The sequence below is a fragment of the Phalaenopsis equestris genome, unplaced genomic scaffold (assembly GCF_001263595.1).
Source record: "Phalaenopsis equestris unplaced genomic scaffold, ASM126359v1 Scaffold000002, whole genome shotgun sequence".
Lineage (NCBI taxonomy): Eukaryota > Viridiplantae > Streptophyta > Magnoliopsida > Asparagales > Orchidaceae > Phalaenopsis > Phalaenopsis equestris.
The window spans coordinates 7,764,599-7,770,871 of NW_018164444.1; the positions used below are offsets into that span (position 1 = coordinate 7,764,599).

Consider the following 6,273-nt stretch of genomic DNA (forward strand, 5'->3'; position numbering starts at 1 on the left):
TATATATATATATATATATATTGTGATGAACACCCAAAAAATACAGCGTAAGTCATGATAGAGGGAGAGAGATGGAGATAAATGAATATTAATGAACAATAAAACGTCAGGTTTTATTAATGAAATGATATTTATATGAGAGAATGTATAATATAATGATGTTATAATTTTGTCTTTGCTCTATAAAGGTTTATATAGGGTATCCTGGTATTTTACATGTATGAGTTTGTTACTTAGTTGTTTTATGGATTGGCCGGTTGAACTTGATTGGCTTTGGGTCGGTAGGACCGGTTTGATTGGCTAGGCTGGGTCGGCGTTTTCGGTCAGTTGATATAATTTAGATGTCGAATTTTTATAATATATGTGGAGACTTTCAGATGTCCCCGACATGGTTGGAGATGCAGAGAGATTGGCTCTTCCCTTGGGGTTCGATTTGCTATGTTTCGCTTTTGAACGAACGATTTGAACTCAAATCGGTGGGGCATCTTTCATGGCTCAGGTGGCTATGCTCGATCTAATAACGTGAGCCTCACATCCTCTGTCGGTGGGCCCTCTTTCATGGAACACTTCTCCTATAGATTGTTAGATCTCATGATTAATACTGAGACATTTTTTATGTACTATTTCAGTTTCTCAATTATCTTACTTCTTGAAAGCAATATTACGATAATAATAAAAGAATTTAATTCAAAAGATATGTCACTTTTACTTTTAATTAATGATTTAATAATTGAACTCTCTTTATTTTTTATCCATATAAATAAGACATGAGCGAACTATTTGCATTCTATATTTGTTATCCATCACTTCTCTTTTGAATAAGTCACTTTTTGAGCACTGTAAGGAAGAAAAAGTTGAATTTCCTTTGTCAATGTCCTCAACAAAGATTTGTTGTGTGTTGCTTTCGAGAAACCAAATGAGCGACATTGCTCGAAAGGTAAAAAAAACAATCATTAAGAAGAGAAATGTGATTCAATTAGAGGATGATGTAGAATGTGTGGTTCTTTTCTAGGTTCTTAGTGGAGGAATGTCCAGGCGACCGATTTGAACATTGATTCATTGGCTCAACTGTCTACACAACATAATACTTGTTGACCGAACATACCTAATGCTCTATCGTTGCCCGGTGTGAGCATTGTATCACTCACATGGTATGAGTTTGATCAACCCATTGACATGAGGAGCTTCAATTATATTCATTGGATTTTGATTTTTTTTTGGGTCCCATCTTTTTTATTTTGTCTCTTGGTGTAGGTGACTTGGTCTCAGTAGTCTTGGGAGATGACTTACCTTCGACAGATGTTAGTGAGAACCTGAGCGCTACACCAACAAAGGGCGGCCAAATCTCGAGCGAGGATGGTGGGATTGATTGCACGGGCAATCCTCTCGAGACCAATTAGGTGGCAGGTATTGGACGTCAGACATCCCCAATGTCACTGACTTTTCACTTAGATGAGATAGAGATCACATTCTTTCGGTCCGCCGGGATTTATCGAGATGAAGAGATAATCAAGCTGCTTGCTCATGTGGAGAGAGTGGATTAGGATGGATGTGGACGAAACTACTATTCACTAGTAGTTGTCGATAGTCCGAGAAAGATACTTCATATATTTACATGTTTAACATCTAAATTTTTTTTTTACAGGTATAACATTTAAAATTTTAATATCATATAAATATATCATTATTGCTAAATTATTAAAATGACATATATTTTCATATATAAATTTAAGACATAAAAATATTATAAATTTAAATATTAAATACATAAGAATCCGTGTGTGTGAATTTAAATTTTATTTTATTTTTTCCATTCATTTATTTCCCGCTGCCGCCCATCCGACGATTCTCCGCGAAACCTAGCCGAAGAAGTCGCGCCGAGAGCTTTCTGGATAGGTATCAATGGGGTCGCGCGTATGAGGGAGAAGAGATATTGAGCAGCTTGTCAGAAACCCTAGAGAAAAAAGAAGTAAAGAATTCAAGACGTTCTCCTGCAGACGAAGACGTCGAGCAGGTTCGATCATCTTTCTCCCCGCGCGTTTCTATTCGCTAAATGCTGCGTAAATCCTGCTCAAATCCGGCTACCAAATAGCCTTTTAATGAATTTTCAATCGATGTTTAGGTTGGTTCAACTGGAACGCAGTCCTTTTGATTGGGATATTTGATACGTATTATGATGCTGCAGAGAAAGCTCAGTCATGTCAGCTCTGAAGGAACTTCTTCCTCCGGTGAAGTCTACGGCATCTTCCCACTATGACCACTCAAAGAATTCGTGGTTCAAGGATCAGTTCAGCTATTATGCCTCAGTTACCTTGCAGCCTGCTGCTGTCAACCGAAACACAGTTCCACTCTGGAAAACAGTCTGGCTTTATTCATGGGAAGCCGGAGGACTTCGGTGATGGTGGTGCATTTCCTAAACTTCATGCGGCTCAGTACCCACTTGGTATCGGCAGAAAGGATGAGAAGCTTGGCTCCAAGATCCTGCCTCCACAGTTGATTCCTAAGGAAAGGTCGCCTTTGATGCAATTGTGAGGAAGAATGAGAATGCATTAAAAATTGCCTATTCGCAGCACAGAGACCTTGTTCCGAAGGTGGCTTTGGAGGAAGTTGAAGAATTGGTGGACTTGCAGAAAGAGATTGAAGAAACCACTCAGCGGACAAAGTATGCTCTGGAAGATATTGTCAACGTGAGGTTAAGCGCAGCACAGCCAAAGAATGTTCCGGCTCAATCACAAGATTCGAAGTATATCAAATAAATGATTTCACAGCAGTCTGCTGCGTTCAACTCTGGTACAAAGCAGATAATTATTTGGATAAGAAATAGAGCACTCTAGGATGAAAGAGAGAGGGAGAGAGAGAGCAATAGCACAGTGAAGAAGAGTGAATTTGCGTAATCTTTATTAATGAAAAGGACTCTTATGTATAGGAATGAGCTCTTTTACATTTACACATTGTACCTTAGAATACGTAGGCACGACGGGGTTTTGTAGTCCATACATGAAGATCCCCATGGGGTCCACGAATATGATCGTCTGGCTGTTGTTATGCCCAGTGGCCGCTAGGCCGGGTGACTGCTTGACCGAGTGACAATGAGGCTGGGTAACTGACTATTGACCGAGAGTCCTAACCATCAGCCCTGAAGTTTAAGGGTTTGTTCCTTCTTCCCGACTACCCAAGCTAGAGGGTGATGGGCTCGATCGAAAAGATTTAATCCGCCGAATTCTTGAAGGGCGATCCTTCCTTTATTTGTCTTAAATGCACGGTTTCCATGATGCAATAAGAAAACTGGCTGGTCGACAATATAACCCCGGATCGCTCTTGGTAGGCTCTACGAGAACACAACACCTCTTAAGTTAGCCGTGAAATGTCGTTACGATTCGTGTTAGCACCTTTTTCCTGCACATGTTAAATTTCTCGATTTTTTTACTCTTTGATAGTGACAACTGTAATAAGTACAATAATTACCTTTAATCTTTTTAAAGGTAAGACAATTCTCATATCAGCATTCATTCATTACTATCATAAATAGACTCCTTGAATTTCTGTGTCATTTATTATGATATTTTGGGCCCTGATTGTGTGGAGGGGGTGTGTTGGGTGGGGGGCAGCAGCCTTTTCATTTCGAATTCATTTCCCTTCTAACATATACAACATGGGGCACTTATAAGCATATTATGATGAAGTAATTAAATTTTGGGGGATTTATGTACATAGCACTGAAAACTTTTAATATTACCCATTTTACATCTAAACTTTTCTAGCTACATTTACAGCATTCCCTTATGCAGTTTGTCCAATGGAATGTCGCTGCTCCAATGACCTCAGCGTCTTATATTTTCTTTGCTGTGAAGGCATTGTCTCCCGTCATTGTTCTGATTATGAAATAGCTGGGCAAAAATTGCAGCTTCATCCTTCTTGTTCGCTTCTGGTATATGGGCAGATGTAGTGCTTTCATTATACTTTTTACGGAAAAATTGAGCCTAAAGGGCAATATGCACGATTTGAACCTTAAGTATGCATATAGTGCTTTTCTTTCATAACAAAAACATTTCCTAAAAGTTGAGAACAAATTTGGTTTCTTTTGACAATCCATGGCTTTTTGTTAAGAATCATTTACAAATGGTTCTCATGTTACTATAGGTTGTATGAAAAATTACAATGATAAAGCTGCCATTTGAAGGCATCCTAATTTCTAAGTACAAGTTTATTGCAGCCAAATTTCAGTTTTGCAAATGACTACAGATTTTGAAAAGAGGGTTTCAGGTTTGTGTAGTCTTATAAAAGCAATTTTAGAATGTGATTTTTTACTTCAAATTATTTCAACTGTGAAACTCTCATAGAATTCTTTAGCTTTTAGTTATGTTGCTTATGAAATGGGTTTAGTTGGAATCTCTATACTCGCAGGTTAGAGCACTGAAGTCAGGAAGAAGAAAAAATCTCCTATGCTTGTAACGCCTGCACCATGAAGTGGATGGGTCAATTAAGAAAGCAAGAAATATTGATATTGGCAAAACTACAAACGTGTCGAATTAGTGCACTTTTTGATAGTGATAAATCTTTAAATAACCTCATTTATTCTTTCTGGGCATATTAAATGCATATTATTACCTAACTCTTCATTTACACATGAATAGAATGGTAAAATCGGCAAGGAGAAGTCAAAGAATGTCAACAAGGAAAGGGCAAGTAATGATTCCAATTTTTTTCAGATTAATTATTCTTGTTCTTCTCGGGCCATTTTTTTGATAATACAAGAACCTTGTGGAGCTAAATATACAATCAAAATGCTCTAATGCTAGACGTGTCCAACAAAGATGAACTCAAGGTAAACTCGTCGACTGGGTTCAAAGAACTTCCCACCATGCCAACTTCAAGGTGGACTCGCTAAGTAGAAATCACCAGCCGGGTTCAAGGTGAACTCACCAATTAAGTTCATGGCAAACAACTTGATAAAATCATGACAGATTTGCTAGTGTGGTTCAAGTGGTCCTCTACTGCCAAGTTCATAGAGAATTCATTTGACTCGCAGGTCCAATAGTCCCCTAAGCCCCTGAACATGTTTTCCATTAGATTCTGTTTACTTTCTAATGGATTTGGTAATATATCCAAGTTGTTCTAACCTTTTTTTTGGAATGATTTGGTGAAGTGTGGCTAAGATTAGATAACGAGTTCAGAAAAAAAAAAACAAGAATTATGGAGGTCTACATTTGAGTCTAAAGACCTTTATTTGAGTAGATCTAAAACTAAATACATGGAATGTTGTTTTAGTAGTATTATATCTAGTGGTAGAGTTGTAACTATGGGTGATTAAATCATTAGACGTGTGAATGTTTTAGATATCTCCGGTCTATTATTCAAATTGATGGTGATATAGATGGGGATGTTATTAGAAGAATTCAAGTTGGTTGGTTGAAGTGGAGGGATTGTGATAGAGAAGGGCAGCTTAGACTTAAAGGAAAATTTTAGAAGATGGTGGCGAGACCTGCAATGTTCTATGGTGCTGAATGTTGGTCATCAAAAAAGAAACATAAAACTAAGTTAAGTGTTGTTGAGACGAGAATGCTTAGGTGGATGAGTGGCTTGGCACTTTGAACAAAATGTGAAACGAATGTATCCATGAAAGGGTTAGTGTAGCTCCAGTGGCATATAAGATTAGAGAGAATCGTCTTAGATGATTTGGTCACATTAAATGTCAACCATTTGATGACCCAGTTAGAATAGACCTAAAAGACATGAGCATATTGTATAGAAAATGATCTTAATTTGTAGAACTAAATGAAAATAGGATTCTCAATAGGACACAATGGAGAAAAATGATTCATGTATCCGACCCCACTTAGTGGGATAAAGGCTTGCTGTTGTTGTTATTGATTTGGTGAAGTGTCCGACACAAATGATTTTTTTTTCTTAATCTTTTGATATGGATATTTTTTTACCTATTTTGATGAGATATGCATATTTGCACAGCCTTGTAGAATTTCTGTAATAGAAGTTTTATTCCTCCTTCCTTTTCTGTGAGTTTGACACATATATTATGAACTTATGCACAAGTGTATATGTTGATGTGGTTTAAAGTCACTGCTCTCTAACTTCATTTAATTTGGTTACTCGTTTTCTTTTCCGTCAGTTTTAAACTTATCCAATTAAAAATTACTAACTTTACATGAAAATGACCTCTTGTAGCGAAATAAATCAATTGTGGGTGCTATTTTACATGTTTAAATCAAACTTTATTATATATTAAAATTCTGTCAAAAATTTGATTCCTTTTTT

At 37.1% G+C, this 6,273-nt stretch overlaps 1 pseudogene; it reads left to right on the top strand.

Annotated features, from left to right (window-relative positions):
- Positions 1–1,942: 1,942 nt before the first annotated feature.
- LOC110024898 lies at positions 1,943–3,935 on the top strand (annotated as a pseudogene).
- The last annotated feature ends 2,338 nt before the right edge of the window (positions 3,936–6,273 follow it).